The sequence below is a fragment of the Colobus angolensis genome, unplaced genomic scaffold (genome assembly GCF_000951035.1).
Source record: "Colobus angolensis palliatus isolate OR3802 unplaced genomic scaffold, Cang.pa_1.0 Scaffold111, whole genome shotgun sequence".
Taxonomy (NCBI): Eukaryota; Metazoa; Chordata; class Mammalia; order Primates; family Cercopithecidae; genus Colobus; species Colobus angolensis.
The window spans coordinates 7,555,561-7,569,055 of record NW_012112142.1 but is presented as its reverse complement, the minus strand read 5'-3'; the positions used below and the strand labels follow the sequence as shown (position 1 = coordinate 7,569,055).

The 13,495-nt window shown below is 39.4% G+C and overlaps 1 protein-coding gene across 3 annotated transcripts in view; it reads left to right on the top strand.

The window, feature by feature from the left end:
* SMAD1 (SMAD family member 1) overlaps nt 1-13,495 on the top strand; it is a 75,373-nt gene that overhangs the window by 42,090 nt on the left and 19,788 nt on the right. The gene's annotated exons all lie outside the window — the stretch shown is intronic.

The following is a 13,495-nucleotide window of genomic DNA, read 5'->3' as shown; positions in this document are numbered from 1 at the left end:
GCTGAGCTGGGCTGATGGGCTGGGCTTGGCTCGGCTGGGCTGGGCTGGGCTGGGCTCCGCTCGGCTGGGCCTCCCCGTGTATGGGAGATAGAGAGATAATCACTTGCTGCTTACCCACTCCACTTTCCTAATTATCATTGCCCTCAGTCCTCAACAGGATTTCTCTAGCACTGAAGCCTGACCGTAATACTCAACTGCAGGTCTGCTCCACATAAAACTATGTAACTAGAGGTAAATGTAATTTCCTTGATAAAAGATCTAGGGTCTTGGAAATACGTTCTGTGGCTTAAATCAAGATTTAGGTCAACAAAGGAGTGTTTGGCAATTTTCCTCCAGTTCTCTAAATTGTAATGTTCATGTTCTGGAATCTTAGCAGGTTTTAAAAATGGAAAACCAGGTTTATATTCTGCTATATCACTACCCTGGTTCTAAAACAGCTGTCCAAGAGATGCTGCTGTTCTTCGTTCTTTACTCTTTCGCATGAAAAAAGCCATTTCTTATCTAAATGGTGGCCTGGCATGGTCTGGCTTATGTGGTCGCACATCACCTTCACTTGACTAATTGCCCAGTTGCCTGACTGGGATGTTCACTGAGAATAAAGTAAAAGAAGAGTGATTGTATGAGGAGTATTTGGACAGCTTATTATAAACTAAAAATAAACATATAAATGATAACAGAGTGAAATTGCCTTGTATGTTTTTTGCCTTTGTTTCCCTGTAGTTCCCCTATCAGTTCTAGCTCGCTAGCCTTGTAGCAGATTTTGCAGTATTTTTCATGTGTGACAATATCTTCCTTTGAGCACATGAGAAGTTTACCCAGGATATGGTGGTGTGCCTGACAGGTATTTAAGTAAGATGATCAAGTTGGGAGAAAAGTTGTGGATAAATGTCTATTCATATATAATTTACAGCTTTTAAATAGGAAAAATAATAGCTAATCTTAAAATGTTATTTAAGAGAAAACTGATGGGAACATGTCACAAAGATCCAGAGGCCAGCTTGTGACAAATCTGAGACAATTTGATCAACAGAATAATTAAGGACAGAAGTGAATTATAAACCACTGGGAGAAAAACAGGAATCCATGCCGATGATGAATGGGGGAGAAGGAAAAGGCTCTTGCTCACAGTAGAATGCCGTTGCCTACCAGTAAATGTGGAGTTCTTTAGGATATTCTGGACAATAAGGCTGTTTAAAGGAGACACTTATTTCTCTTTAGTAGTTAAAATATGGTGGGGAAGAATCTAGGGTTAGAAGGCCTGGACTGAATTTTGGCACTTGATAACTTTGACCTTGTGTTAGTCATTTGCCCTCTTTGAGCTTGTGTTTGCTAACTCATAAAATGGGGGAGTGGTTACATCCACTTTTCAGGTTGAGGATAAAATTAATGCATGTGAAAAGGCTTTATGTACTAATGCATTCTTGAAACAATATGACTGAAATAGTGATACAAGGAACATCACTTCTGTGTATCTTTCTTAGAATAGAAACAAAATTAGTAATGTAAGCAACTTTTCATTAAACACACATTCAGAAAATGAATGATATTATTAGAATAAAAATATTAACAAAGTTAATGACTTTTTATGCTTCCTGTGTGCTGGACGCTGCTTATCACTTACCATCTATTCTCATTTAATCCTAACCATGACTGCAGGAAGATGGTACCAATGTGGCTACTGAGATGTAGAATTTGAGTAAATTTTTCACACAACTTTTATCTGGAGAGCCAGGATTCAAATTAAAGCCTAACTGCAAAATGCATGCTGCTAACCACTATACTGTACTGCTTCCCAAAAGAAGTCTTTTCTTTAATCAGTTTTCTCTCAACAAAAAGGAGGGGCATCCAGAGTTTTTGGTAGTAGAGAATGATCATATGTGCACCAGCTGCATGAGTTTTGGGCTGCAAGTCCACATCTGCCCTTGAAGTGTTTGTGGAGGCTTGTGTTTATTTCCCGTTGATCAGTAATTTTTTTGTTTTTGAGACAGAATCCCACCCTGTCACCCTGACTGGAGTACAGTGGTGCAATCTCGGCTCACTGCAACTTCCACCCCCCGACCCCCGCCCCTGCCCTGGGTTCAAGTGATTCTCCTGCCTCAGCCTCCCAAGTGTCTGGGACTACAGGCATGCACCACTACGCCTGGCTAATTGTGTGTATACACACACACACACACACACATACATATGTTTTTTAAATGGAGTCTCACTCTGTCACCAGGGCTGGAGTGCAGTGGCAGAATCTTGGCCCACTGCAACCTCTGCCTCCTGGGTTTAAGCGATTCTCCTGCCTCAGCCTCCTGAGTAGCTGGGATTACAGGCACCCGCCACTACGCACAGCTAATTTTTTGTATTTTTAGTAGAGACGGGGATTCACTGTGTTGGCCAGGGTGGTCTTGAACTCCTAATCTCATGGTTTGCCTGCCTCAGCCTTCCAAAGTACTGGGATTACAGGCGTAAGCCACTGTGCCCAGCCTAACTTTTGTATTTTTTAGTAGAGATGGGGGTTTCGCTATGTTGCCCACGCTGGTCTTGAACTCCTGAGCTCAAGTGATCCACCCACTTTGGCCTCCCAGAGTGCTAGGATTACAGGCGTGAGCTACTGCGCCTGACCATAATGTTCTTTATTGATATCAAGTATCTCATTTTCATGGAATGTATTTAATTGCGTCAAATATAAACTCAGAATGAGCCGAATATAATTAATTCAGCTGCAGTTACAAATTAAACAAAGATGCCTGGGTGACACCTCGGTTAGTCATTTACATATTGATAGTGCAATAGATGATTACACACCATAGGCTAACTGCTTTATGTGTGGTCATGACTGACTGTCACTGAGTGCTTATGGAACTTTGTTAAAACTAACATGTGCAACATTGAGAGACACCATAGCATAGTGGCTAAGAACTTGGATTGCGGTGCCAGGCTGCCTAGGTTTGAATCCTGTCTCCCCTGGTTATTGGTGATATATTCTCTATCTCATTCTCTATATCTCATTTTCCACTTTTATAAAGTAGGGGTAATGTAGTGCCTAGGATCAGAGTTGTTACGAGGATTAAATGGGTTAACATCTGGTACAGCTTGGTATATGGCACTTGGTACACACATGTATAAGCACCATATTAAAAGACAATCTGAGAAGTACTGTTATTCCTATTTTACGATTAAAAGTGAGATTTAAATAGTAAATTGCCCTAGTTAATCGGCTAGTAAATAAGCAGAATTTCCAGTTTTGGAACTGAAAAACTAAAACCTGCTTTTGACTGTTACTATACTTCATGTGTAGCTTTTGAAAGTATTTTTTTTCTCCTGATATTTTTAGGTTATACCCTGAAGTTTTTTCCTACCTCTAACAACTTTCAAAGTCTCTAATAATGTAGCACCTTCTTTCTGTGGAAGTAAAGCAAATAAATACTTGGCAAAGGAAAGGAAGCTACTGGGGTGAACGCAGGAAGAGAAAAGAGAGGGAACTAGGTTTGACAAACTGCTATGTGCCACCATTCTTAATTCTCAGAGTGCTGTTAAGGGCTTGCTATCCCTTTGGGGAAACTGAAGTAAGAATTTATGTCACCTAAATTCAAACAGCTAAGACCCTGGGCTATCTTGATCCCAACCCAGTGCTTTTTCCATGACACTATGCCTCTTGACTAAACAAACTGGACCCTATAAATTTTCTGTAAGCTTACTATAAGGCCATGCCAGCCTTTTCCATGTCATTTGGATTTATATCTGTATACTATCAAAGAATCAGGACCAACACTGTGTAGAGTTTTTTATAAGTGAAAGGGATGATCTCTAGAAATTTGACTTACAATGAGAAAAATGGAAGTTCAAGTCCCACAGCTACTTAGAGACATAGATAGGGCCAGACACCTAGCTCTCTTGCCAGTGCATGTAGTAACCATTTGTCTCCTGTACCTAGACTCTATTCACCCAAAATTGCTGAAGGTTTTGACTTGTTATATCTGGGATGAGGTATAAGAATCTGCCTTTTTAAGTAAGTATCTAATTCAGGTGCAAGGAGTCTGAGGGCCAAACTTTGAGAAAGACTGGTTTATATGAACACTTATACTAGACAGGTCAGGAATAGCAATACAGTTTACAAACATACAATAATTGAAAAAACATTCACTCAGGACTTATTAGTTGCCAGACACTGGCATCTATTTTCTTTCAAAAGAAAGTCAGTTCTACCCACAAAGGCATTACAGTCCAGGTGAAGTAAAGTCAAATTAGCAATGAAATGTTGCAGATGCTACAATGAAAGTCCGTTTGGGGCACCCTGAGGCACAGGGAGGAATTCTTTTCTACCAGGGGTAGGTAGAAAGACCAGGAAAGGCACCATGGGAGTGCTGTTAGAACTGAGACTTGGAAATACGGCCAAGTGAGCAAAAAGGTGCAGAAGTATGAAACTAGCAGATGAAAACTGCAAAAAGCCCCAAAGATAGGTTGGAGCAGGAATCTGAACTAGGTCATGGAGTCATAGCAGATGTTCTGTGGGTGCCCAGAGAAGGTATTTTTCAAGAAAATAATCTGTGGTATACAAAAAGAATCATTGGCCTGGCATTAGCTAGGAAGTTGGATTCTCAGAAGTTGAGTTAGATTTAGGTGATTTTTTAGGTAAATTTAGTGGCTTTTAATGCTTGATGATATTATTGAATGAAATTCATGTCTCTGTGAAATTATGTTCATATGTTTGTCCTTTAATATATTTGTACTTGAGTAATTATACTCCCAGAAAGTAAATACTGCAGTGTTGCTACCTTTAGGCAAAACTGTCGTACCTTTTAAAAAGATCTTGGCCCCCAAAAACAGAAAGATGGAAAGAATTTCAAAAACAACTTCCACAATCTCTTTCCAGTTTTATAGTACTGAGTGATTGTCTAGTGGTTATGAGCAGACCTTGATTCACAACCTGACCCTCAATTAGCAGCTGTGTGACCTTGGATAGGTTACTTAGCTAGGCTGAGCCTGATCCTTCACCTGTAAAACGGAGATAGCTACTGTGAGGATTTAGTAATAGACACTTTTCCCAGTGGGCAAGGACAGTGTCTGTCCTGTTGACTCATACCTGCAGTGCCCTGCATGATGGAGGCATATATGGTACCCAGCGAACCTTATATTATAGACCCTCCGTACTATCATCTCATCACCAATAAGCAGACCAAAAAAGTGCCACCACTGCGGGATTTAGGCTGTTATATATTTTCATTAAAATTTAACCTCTATTGAGGTTCCCAGAATCATTTCTTCAGCGTAAAGTTTCCCTGACATATCCTGAGGTAAGGAATTCTATTTCATAAATGTGTCTACTATTAATTTTAAGTGTTCTTACTCTTACCCTTTCCGGCACTTCCTACTTGAAGTGTCTCTGTTTAGAAGGTCACTGAACACACTCTATTGGGGACATCTGTCTCGTGTAGGCATCATATTGGGCACAGCTGCTCTGGCAGCTTGTCCTCCTTTTCTCATGAGAATTGCTGCAGCTAACTGTCTCTGGGGCCATTCTTGCCCTAGCCCTGGGCCTTCCTTCTGCTTGTAGGTGGCCTCACTGAAATGTCCTGAGATTCAACTTAGATGCCATCTGGTGCTGAGCTTTGAACATTACGAAGCTCCAGGTGTACATGAGCGGCATTCTTATCAATCAGAAGACTTGCAGAATTTAGAGCAGGAAGACCCTGTGCAGAGCACGTTTCTTGCTCTTTTGTGTGAGGAAACTGAGTCCCTGAGACACTAAATGATTGGCTCAAAGTCACAAAGGTAGTTATGAGAGTCAGGACTAGAACTCGGTGTCTTGACTCTAACCTAAATGCCTTCTCCAGCTTGTCAGAACTAGAAAGCCCGTACTGCCAGGTAACAGGTAGCTTGTGTCCATTACTTCTGTTTGGGCATTATATCAGAACTCTCTTGTGTGTTTAAAAAAGAAAAAAGCTGCTTTCTCACAAACATTTGGTGGGTGGGGATTTGTCAGACTTAGTCTCATTACTAGACTACTTTACCACTGACAACTTGGTAGTAGAATTTCAAGCAGTACTTCAAAATCTTAAAAAAGCTCTCACATCTAGAGTTTACAGGAATCGTTTCCAAAGCTCAGCTCCTCTCTACAATTTTAACTGTTCTTTTTCATTCTTTTCCTTGTACCTTAGCAACGCAGAAAAGCTGAGTGTAATAGCAGAATCACAAATATCTCTGAAACTTTTGCTTCCGGAAACATTCTTAGTTGGGTTTCCCTGTTGACTGGAAAAGGGATTTTATTTTTAACAGAGATGCACAGTTTGAAAAGCAGAATTAATGTCACTGAGAAAAGGCAGAAATCTGAAGATTTTTTTCTACTGAGATAAAAGGAAAATAGATCAGGAAAAGAAGATAGCTTCAGCCTTTTAAAGATATAACACAATTAGAGATTTTCAAATGGGTGGAGAGGATTAGTGAAATCACCTGGGGCCTTTTTTCAGCCTACATTTGAGGGGTTGGGGTGGGAGACAAGATCTGGGTTTTTACTAGGGTTAGAGCTCCTAGGATACAAGAAGGCCATACATGGTCTGATTTTTAAATAACTCAGAAGAAATTCATGTGTACAAAGAACGGTATTTTAACGTTGGGCTCCTCTTTGAAAGCAGATTCTTATTCAAATTAACCAATAGGGGCAGCCCTTAAAGAGGGAAGTCCCACACTTTAGCCATATTTTGAAGTTACCAAGCAGGGTCACCTTAGTGCACTAAGAAAATGGTTCCCCAGAAAAGTCTATGTTCCCATATTTTCCATAAAATAGGAACAGTCCGAGACATAGAACAAGTCAGAGGCAAACAGTGCTCACCCTCTCTCCCTTCCTATTGGTGACCTGAGTTGGGCCTGCAGTTTGCAAATCCTCATTCTTTAGGCTGGTAAATCTCTCACCCAAGAAATGAGAATTGCACAAAGAAAATGTGCTTAAGCATGAATAATTATCTGAATGTTTCTTCTTTCCTTTTCTCCTAATAGAAAACATATTTTAATTATTCTTTACTGAAATCTTGCTGAAATGAAAGGAGCATGAAGTGGGGGTAGAGTGAGACATCTGGTAGAGAACCACAGCATTGTCCTTCAGGATTCCACACAGGGAGAGAGGCCTGGGCCTTGTTATTTTAGAGCAGCACGTGTGTGTAGGCTTAACCTAGCCTGACTGACTTCCATGTGTCTCCTCTCCGCTACATTAATACTTCTTTCTAGGGCTGGCAGCTGTTCCAGACCTGTCTCTTTACTTTCCTGAATTTAATTAGTCCTTGCTTATAGTTAGTCTGAACATTTATTATCCAAGCAAGGAGGCTTGAAATTGACAAGAGTCACCTATTACTAATTACATTGGACAACAGGTACAAATTGGGACTGTCCCAGGCATGCCAGAACTTACAGACACCCTACTTATACAGTCTCCGGTGTGGGTGTGGTGGCTCATGCCTGTAATCCCAGTGCTTTGAGGGTCTGAGGCAGGAGGATAGCTTGAGACTAGGAGTTTGAGACCAGCCTGGGCAACATGGCAAGACCCTGTCTCTACAAAAAATAAAAATTAACTGTGCATGGTGGTGGGCACCTGTAGTCCTAGCTGCTCAGGAGGCTGAGTCACGAGGATCACTTGAACCCAGGAGTTAGAGGCTGAATTGCTCTATGATCGTGCCTGTGAATAGCCACAGCACTCCAGCCTGGGCAATATAGCAAGACCCCAGCTCTAAAAATAATAATAAAATTTGTTTTAAAAAAAAAATAAGAGAAGGAAGTTTTTGTAAGTGCTGCTGTGGACCATGTGGTAGTAATTACCAGTTAGAAGATACATTGGAGAAGAAGCCTCATTTAATCTTATTGAAAATAGCAACAACTTGATAAATTTAACAAGAAATGTACAAATCCTGTATGTAGTGTTAGGAACTGAGTTGCGTGCCCCAAAATTGATATATTGAAGCCCTAACCCCAAACACCATAGAATATTACTGTTTTTGGAGATAGGGCCTTTAAAAGAGGTAATTAAATTAAAATGAGACCATCGGCATGGGCCCTAATGCAGTCTGACTGGGATCTTTATAAGAAGAGGGATGAAACCTGCAGAGACATCAGGAGAAAAGACCGTGTGAGTACACCCTGAGAAGGCAGCTGTCTGCGAGCCAAGAAGAGAAGCCTCAGGGAAACCAACCTGCCAACACTTTGACTTTGGATTTCCAGCCTTCACAGCAACAGTGAGAAAATAAATTTCTGTTGTTTAAGCCACCAGTCTGTGGTATTGTGTTACAGCAGTGCTAGCAACTAATACAGACAGTACTTGTAGAACACAACAGTAGGCTTGAACAGACCTTCCTACATCTTCAGAAGGGCATTTCAGTATCATCAAGATATTAATCTTAATTCATGAATATAATGTGACCTCAATAAAAGTATTAATAACTTTTTTTTTCTGGAGGTAAACAAGGTCATAACTGAAGTCATATGGAAAGCTTAAGCATGCAAACAAAACACTGAAAAGGAAGAACTGTGACAGGGGCTGGCCCTATCAGCTATAAAATCTCTATAAAGCCTTTATAATTAAAACAGAATGGTACTGGGGCACAGACTAGAACAGGATGAAATGTAGTGGAATTAAATGTCTGAAAGTAGACTCAAACATTTATGGAACTTTTTTTTTTTTAAGTGGCAACTCCAATCACTGGGTGAAAGATGGGCTTTTAATGAATGGTGTTGGGGTTAACTGGCTAACTATTTGGGGAAAGATAAAATTAGATCCATTCCTCATACCACAAATAAAACTAAACTCCAAAGGGATCACAGATCTGAATAAATTATGAAACTTTATATGCACTAGAAGTATGCATGGATGAATTCCTCCTTATAATCTGGGTATAGGACACTATTTTCTAGGACTCAGAAATCCATATACAATAAAAGAAAATGTTGATAAATGTGACTACCAAAAAATATACATAAGCAAAGTGAAAAGACAAGTGATAATCGTGGTAAAATATCCACAACGTATATCACAGGCTAGTATCTCTAGTATGTTGTTTTTAATGAAGGGTGAAAATACCAAAAATGGGCAAAAGGCATAAGCCAGCAGTTCACAGAAAAAGATGGAAAAGCACTCTCTGAAATACATGAAAAGATGATCAACTTTCTCTATAAGAGAAATGTGAATTAAAATTACACCAAAATGCCATTTCTCACCCATTAGGTTGTCAGGATTCAAAAGCTTGACAGACTCTATTCTGGAAGATGTGGGAAAAAGGCACTCCTGTGTGACAGTGCAAAATGGTGCAACCATTGGGAAGGGGTGCTTGACAATAACAAGGTTATATATGCATTTACCCATTCACCCAGCATTTCCACATCTAGGAATTTGCCCTGAAGATACACCTTTGACAATGCTACCATATATATGCACAGTCATTGCAGTGTTACATTTCATGGCAAAATACTGTGAAATACCTAAATGGCCAGATATGGGAGATTGTTAAATGAACTTTGGTGTTATTATCTGTCAAACTACATGAGGAAGACCTCTGTGCACTAATATAAAGTTATTTCTCTTATATAGGTGAAAAAAGCAAAGTGCAAAAGAGCATATATAGCAGGCTACCTTTCTTTTCAGCAGTAAAGACGAAATAAGAAAGCATCCATTTATCTGCTTGCTTTTTTCAAGAAGAAACACAGGATAAACCAGAAAAAAAGGAAATTGGTGACCCTTTGAGGACGTTAAAATTGGAGGACTAAGTTAGAAGGGACAGAGTAGGGAGTATATTGTTTTGACTTTAAAATCATATTAACATTGTCTGTATTTACAAAGTAAAATTAAGTCAACAAGAATGAGAGAGGGGAATTCCTAAAACTAAGTGCAAACAGCAACAGATGTATTCAAATAAACTAACTGTGAAAGGGAGAAATTGAATAAAATTTCAAAGTAATATAATAACACTGAACAAGGGGATGAATCCAAGTAGATTTTAAATGAATTTGAATTAATCCAAGTACTTTGTGTACCAAAAAAAAAAATTAAAGAAAATAAACCCAAAACTTAATAGGTTTATTTTATAATTTCTGGAACTTTTTCAGTGTATTGTAGAATTAAGCACATTCATAAATACTTTGATGTTGGTAGCCAAGGTTCTCACTGTTGAAATAAGGAGATACAGATAGGAAATAGAGAAAGGCAAATGAAAACCCTGTGGAGTTGGCTTACACTTGAATGTAACAGCATAACCCAATTTCCATACACACATGCACACACACAGGGCTTAGAATCAGTGTGGCTCCAGTAAACATACAGAACACAGCCACATCCCAGATTTTGGTTTCTAAATACTATTCCTCACTAAAGGGAACCAGAGATTGCTAGACTGGTGGAAAGGGAAGGTGAGAGATAAGCCTGGAATGTCTTGTTCCAGAAATTAAGAAATATTCAAATAATTGGAACATGTTACAAAGGCACAAGGCCTAGCTTGAACAGGCACCCAATGGCCAAATCTAAGACAATACCACCATCAAAATAAAGAGAGTTATAGATTATAGCTCATTGATTAAGAATCCATGAAGCCATACTGATGACTATTATATATAGGTATATATACACGAGATGGAAAAGCACGTCCTCATATTAGAATTCTGACTAATAATTAAGGAATAATGGAGTTAAAATTCACCAGTTCACAACCATTGTAGCAAAAGTTTATTCAAGCAAAATGGATGCTAAATATAGGGAATAAAGCTTGATGAGGAACAGGATATTTACACAGTCTCGTGTCTCACTACTTATTAATTACAAAAGGAAAGACAGTAACTGTCTACAGTGGAAGAAATGCACAATACCTTAACCACGTGATGAGGATTAAACCTCAAACAGGCAGACACATCGTGTGCTTTTGTGTGTATGAACTGAGAAGGGAATAATACCACTTACCTAGTAGTCCAACAAAAAATCTGAGAGTTTAATCATGGTGAAGCATTGGAGGGACCCAAATTGAGAAACAGTCTGTAAAATAACTGCCTGTATTCAAAAATGCCAGTAGCATGAAAGCAGGAAGGAAAAAAGATGCTGAAGAACTATTCCAGATTACAGGAGACTAAAGAAATAATGACAACAAAGTACAATATGTGATTCTACCTTAGGTCCTGTATCAGGAAGTTGCTACATAGGACATGGTTGAGACAGTTAACAGAGTTGGAATATGATTTTATATTAGATAAAATCAGCAATGTTAAATTTCCCAAGTTTGATAACAAATGTGTAGATGTAAGTTAATGTTCCTTTTGGGAGTTACTCTGAAATGCTTTAGGAAAAAAGGGATATGTGTGTTACCTGCTCTCAGATAATTCAGAAGTGTGTTTGTGTTCTGGGGCCGGGGAAGGGAGGAGAGAGAATGAGTAAGTTAATGTGGCAAGATGTTAAAAACTGGTGAATCTGGGTGAAGGATATTTGAGTGTTCTTTGTACTCTGCATTGCAGTTTTCTGTAAGTTTGAAATTATTTCAAAATAAGTTACATTTTTTAAAGTTCATAGAAGTTTTTATAACTTCCTCAAGCTGGAAACAACCCAAGCATTGGGTTGTTTTTCTTTTCCCCAACCCAAGTATTTATCAGCAGAAGACAAAATTGTATCATCAAATAAATTGTAGTTTATACACATAACAAGATGCTACACACACAACATTGGATGAATCTCACATTTTGAGGAACATGTATGCAGATTATCAACTTGGGGAGCAGAAATACATTGCCCTTTGCTGTGGCCATTGCAAAGGCTAGTTCTTCCTCCCTGAATCTGCAAGTAGTAGGAACAAGTAAGTCTCCAGTTCTAAAACTGTTAGGAAACAGGAACTGCTAAAACAGATGCTCCGCTAAGTGTTAGGGTGGTGCAAAGTTACTGCAGTCTTTGCCATTAAATGCAAAAAGTGCAATTATTTTTGCACCAACTTTAATGGACTCTGTGAGTGTGTGTTTTGGGAGGGAGGGGTCCTCTGAAGGATAGAGTACATGACCGATTTTTTCTAGTTGCTGTATGGTGCTGCATTTGTGGGGAGGGGTTTACGGGCCAATGTTTCCCCCTTTTACGGGTAAAAATCGTAATTGAGACCATAGCTAGATGCCTGTAAAAGGCAAGCTGGGAAATGGCAATTCAAGTCACAGCAGCTAAAAGAAAAGGGAACGTTTGTCATTGCAAAGGTAATTGAAAGTTATTGAACTGTTTGGGAATAGAAATTTTTATTGGCGTTGGGGATCTCTTATCAGGAATGTTTCTTCAACAAAACAAAAGCATTTTATAGTTCAGATGACTATTGAAAGGTAGAAGAAGAAATTATGCTTTTAATGGTTTGGTTTGGGAAGATTCCATCACTGTACTAAAAAGAAAATACATTTATTATATACTCAAAAGATTTGTTCCTAAAGGATCAAATAGGGAAATAACAAATCTGATGCTATGGGATTATATAGGAGTATAAAATGTAGCACATGAGAAATTTTAATGCTTTTTAAAATACCTATTTTTATCTAAAAAGCAATGTTCAGTTCATAAAAAAGTGATAATCCAAGTGTTAAGAGCACTTTTTACTGTAGAAATGATATAAATTATGCATAGATTCCCTGGAAAGCCCTCAAAAGTCTGCTAAATTCCTATTGCCACCAAATATTGTTTCTTTGGGGAAATATATTTTGATTCCTAACAACCAACAATAATCATAAGTTTGTTTTTTTTTGAGACGGAGTCTTGCTCTGTCGCCCGGGCTGGAGTGCAGTGGCCGGATCTCAGCTCACTGCAAGCTCCGCCTCCCGGGTTTACGCCTCAGCCTCCGGAGTAGCTGGGACTACAGGCGCCCACCACCTCGCCCGGCTAGTTTTTTGTATTTTTTAGTAGAGACGGGGTTTCACCGTGTTAGCCAGGATGGTCTCGATCTCCTGACCTCGTGATCCGCCCATCTCAGCCTCCCAAAGCGCTGGGATTACAGGCTTGAGCCACCGCACCCGGCTAATCATAAGTTTTAAATCTCTCCTCTCATGCAGTTTATAAAATGGGTTGCTTTTCTCTTTGCAGCTGAGGCCACAGGAACTGGAGGGATTGCAAAGGCCTTTGTTAAAGAGCATCCATCTGGTGACCCTGGTAGGGAAACTTAGGATCTAACCCTAGGATCTGGCTAGGGATCTCTAACTGACTGTTAGCCAGCACTACCTTTCTAGGATAATTATATTTATAGTGGCTTTGCCTCAGGAGGTTTCTGGAGGTTGATGCCCATGCCAATTATTAACTCCTTAGGTTCCTAATATAGAGCATTTAGGAGTGACAGGAGTTGTTTTCTTTGCTTCTCAACAGGTGCCTGCCTATTGGGCCACCTTTGTACCTTGAGTTTTCAGTTAGCAAAATGTGAATTGTATGACCTGTTTCTTTCTTGACCTCACAGGTGGTGGTAAGGATTCTTGAAAAGTGGGTACAATCCTTAGAAAACAGATGTTCATAAAGTGTGACTCCTAGGACAGGATTCAAGAT